Below are 3723 nucleotides of genomic sequence, written 5' to 3' on the forward strand. Positions count from 1 at the left end.
TTTTAAGATTAATTTGAGTGTTTAATATTACTTCATTTAAAGTAATAAGATAATAAAATTCTGCAACTCAAATTTTCATATGCATATGTAAACTTAAACCATTAAAAATGTGATTCTTATCTTTTATATTATGTTATCTGTGACTACTATAACTTCACATCGGAAGATACTAGTGAAGAAATATATTAAATATTTTTATTCATTAGCAATGAGGAAAATAAAATTTCTTCTATTAAGTCAACTTTTAATAAGAATGGTATATTTGATTTAAAATATTATTTCTTTTGATTGGTAGTAATAAAGTAAAAATATAATATGAAATATTTTACTAACTAAGGATATCTTTAATCTCATTTATTCACATAATTTTTTTAATATCTAGTTTATTTGGTATATAGGATAACAAGGAGAAAGTACATCTCATTTAATAGAAGTTACATTGGAAATATACAGCTCATTTATATGAAATATTGTATAAAGGATTAAATTTCAAAGAACTCATGAAATATATCCTCTTATTGATTCATTCATACTGATATAAAAGAACTTTTGCATCAAGTTTATTGCAATGGGCATTTGCTGTAGGCGTTCTTCACGAATCTAGACAAAGCCATATTAGTTATGAAAGAACTGCTAAATTTTTAAATAATACTAAAACTTTCTAAATAAAGTATGAACCTTGGCTTTAATATTTTTCCTTATAAAAAAGATATTCCTTCAATCATGCAGTTTGTTCTCTTTTGGAGAAAGAAATTAAAGTCAAAATATTTCATGTTCTGTTTATGCTCCACATTTAGATAACTCTTCAGACCCATATTTCAAGAAGACACTATTCATTTGCAAACAGAAAAGCCAAATCATTATTGGGTAGAACAGGACGTATTATTAATCACAAGAGGTGCCTAACCATTTCTTTTAATATAGCATAATAATGCTTTAAGTATTACTTTAGCAATCTGTTAATATATGCCCTGGGTGCTTTTTCAAGTATAACAAGGCAGATTGGAGACCCTCACAACAAAATTATTAATGCATAAATAATCTGTGCCCTTGAGTCTTAATACTTCTTCCTACATTATTATGTCTTGAAATCACTAATATTGTACAATATGTCCTTTTTTACCAGCACAGGCAACATTGTGAGTGAGTCACAATGAACATGAAATATACTAATGGAATATTTTATATTATAAATATCAAGCCCCAGTTTTATTACTTTCTAATAAAGAAATGTTCTGAAATTAAGAATTTTCTCTCATTTTGAAGTTCATTTAGTACATTATTTGTCCAGAAGAAACGAAGACTACATTTCACTAACAAGAAATAACTCACTGGACCACATTCTTCATGGTTCACATTTCCTTTTCCTACTTTTAACTAATTCCTTCTGTTTCTCTCCTCTCATCTAACCCAAGGTTTTGTTTGACTCATGAATTATTAAATTCAGGAGGAAGCGATGCCAGTGGACAGAAGGAACATTCAATTCTCTTCCCTAAAAATGTTAGAGAAACAAATCAGAGGGCATTCCCCCCTTATACTTAGTTTCAAAATGTGCCAGCATAAAGAGAATGAACCTTTTGCTTTTTAGTCATCAAAATGTGTAACAGGTCATTTGTTTTCTGTCTCTCACAATAATAATAGTTGAAAGACTCCTGTTGGCTTTCTCTTCGTATTTACCCAGGATACAAGGAGTTCTTCCTACTGTCACTGACCCCAACTTGGATCAAGCCTTTTCCATCTTTTGCCTGGATTTGGCAGTGCATTTTAAACAGGCGTTTCCACTTCTGTGATTTTACCCTTCCTCTCCAGACTCTAATTTCCCAAGTCACCATAGCCGTCTATTAATATATAAAACAGATTGAACCTTCTGCTTAAAACCACCAGGTGTCTTCCATTTAATTGAAAATAATGCTAAACAACATTAGATGGGTTGTGCGGCCTTTTGCAATATGCACATACACACAAGGGTCTTAACTGACTGTTAACTTACTGCTGTCACACTCTCCTTTCAATAGTCACGTGAATTTTTGACATCACCATAGAAAAACAATCAGAAGAGCTTGACTAGTCTCAGTTTATCGAGTCTTTCCAAATATCAGTCAGCTTTACAGTAAGGATTACCCCTTGAAAACATAATCATTTTCCATGACCAAAATGTCTGATCATCTCCCATGCTTTCCTTCATCTCTAACATTTGGTATATTTCCTTCTTTCCAATACAATATCATCTACTTTTTTTACTACTTCTCTTAGTCTCTGCTCTATTTCTGTGAAGAGACACATTGATCAAGGCAACTTAGAGGAGAAATGTTTAATTGGGGCCTTGCTTCAGGGGTTTCAGGGGTTAGCCCGTGATCATCATGGTGGGGAGTGTGACAGCAGGCAGACATAACACTGGAAAAGTAGTTACAAGCTCTGAACCACAAGCAAGAGACAGAAAGAGAGAGACAGGTTTTCTCACTGGTGTTTGATACCTCAACACTCAACTGCAGTGGTACCCTTCCTCCAAGGCCAGACTTACTGCAACACGGCCACACTTCTAAACTTCTCAACAAGTTCCACTTCCTGGTGACTAAGCATTCATGGGGACAATCGCATTCAAACCACTATACTGCTGTAGTGATTAGAATACTACATTAGATAAGGGCATAACTGCCTGTTTGTTAGATCTATAAGCAAATAATAATCCTGCGAAGTTGGATAGCTCAGTACCTAAGTGTGCTCACTGCTCTTTGCCTCTATTAGACTGCTCATAATTACCAGTGACCCCAGCTCCAACAGCCCGACTTCATCCACAGGTGCATGTTTGCACATGCTGCACATGTAGGTAATTATGTCTGTGCATATACACACACACAAAAACATATTTAAATAAGGAAAACACATATATAATAAAGAAAGGAAGGAAGGAAACTAGAGCACTATCCATATAGAAGATGCTATTTATATTTTAATTTCTAACTAAATTCATTAAAACTGACTCTTTAAATCCTCCCATGAATAAAGTTATGGCTACACAAACTTTAAATCTCAGTGTTTTTTTAATTCCTCATTATTAAATCATAGTTCTACTAATAGAGCTAAATGAATAATAACTATACCTTTTAAACAATTTGCAACCACTCTTACAACATTATAACCTATGCAAACCAATTAATATACTTATAGGTATATCTGCTGGTAATTACTATTTCATAGGCTCCGGCATATATGTATTGAAACATATATGGACATAACATGAGGAAAAAGGGTTTGACTGCCAGCACAGAACTTTCACAAAGCAACCCCATCTAAACGGTGGCAAATACTGCAAGATTTGTCCCTGCTGCCTTAGAAGTAAGTCATGAGGGAGAATACATGACCTAGAAAATATTCAAAGGAGGCCTTTGGATCAATGGGAGCAAGTACCCCAGCAAAGAGGCTGGGATAAAACGACAGTAATAACTTAGCATCTCCCCTCTTCCTGAGTTTGCAATCCAAGAAGGTAGAGAGTGTCATTCTCCTTTTTCAAAAGGAAAACGGCTGGCTAGTGTAGATATTCTACAGATCTAGAAAGGGAAAGGGTGCCTACCAGTTTACCTGTTGTTGTGCTATATAGAAGTTACTGGTGTAGCCACACTTGCAAAATAGCAAAGCTGAGCCGGGCGGTGGTGGCGCACGCCTTTAATCCCAGCACTTGGGAGGCAGAGGCAGGCGGATCTCTGTGAGTTCGAGACTAGCCTG

General features: G+C 34.8%; 1 protein-coding gene across 1 annotated transcript in view; it reads right to left on the reverse strand.

Moving 5' to 3' along the window:
• Positions 1-3723, reverse strand: part of Spag16 (sperm associated antigen 16) — a 1047686-nt gene that overhangs the window by 475579 nt on the left and 568384 nt on the right. The window lies entirely within an intron of this gene.

The sequence above is a fragment of the Microtus ochrogaster genome, linkage group LG4, assembly GCF_000317375.1.
Source record: "Microtus ochrogaster isolate Prairie Vole_2 linkage group LG4, MicOch1.0, whole genome shotgun sequence".
Taxonomy (NCBI): Eukaryota; Metazoa; Chordata; class Mammalia; order Rodentia; family Cricetidae; genus Microtus; species Microtus ochrogaster.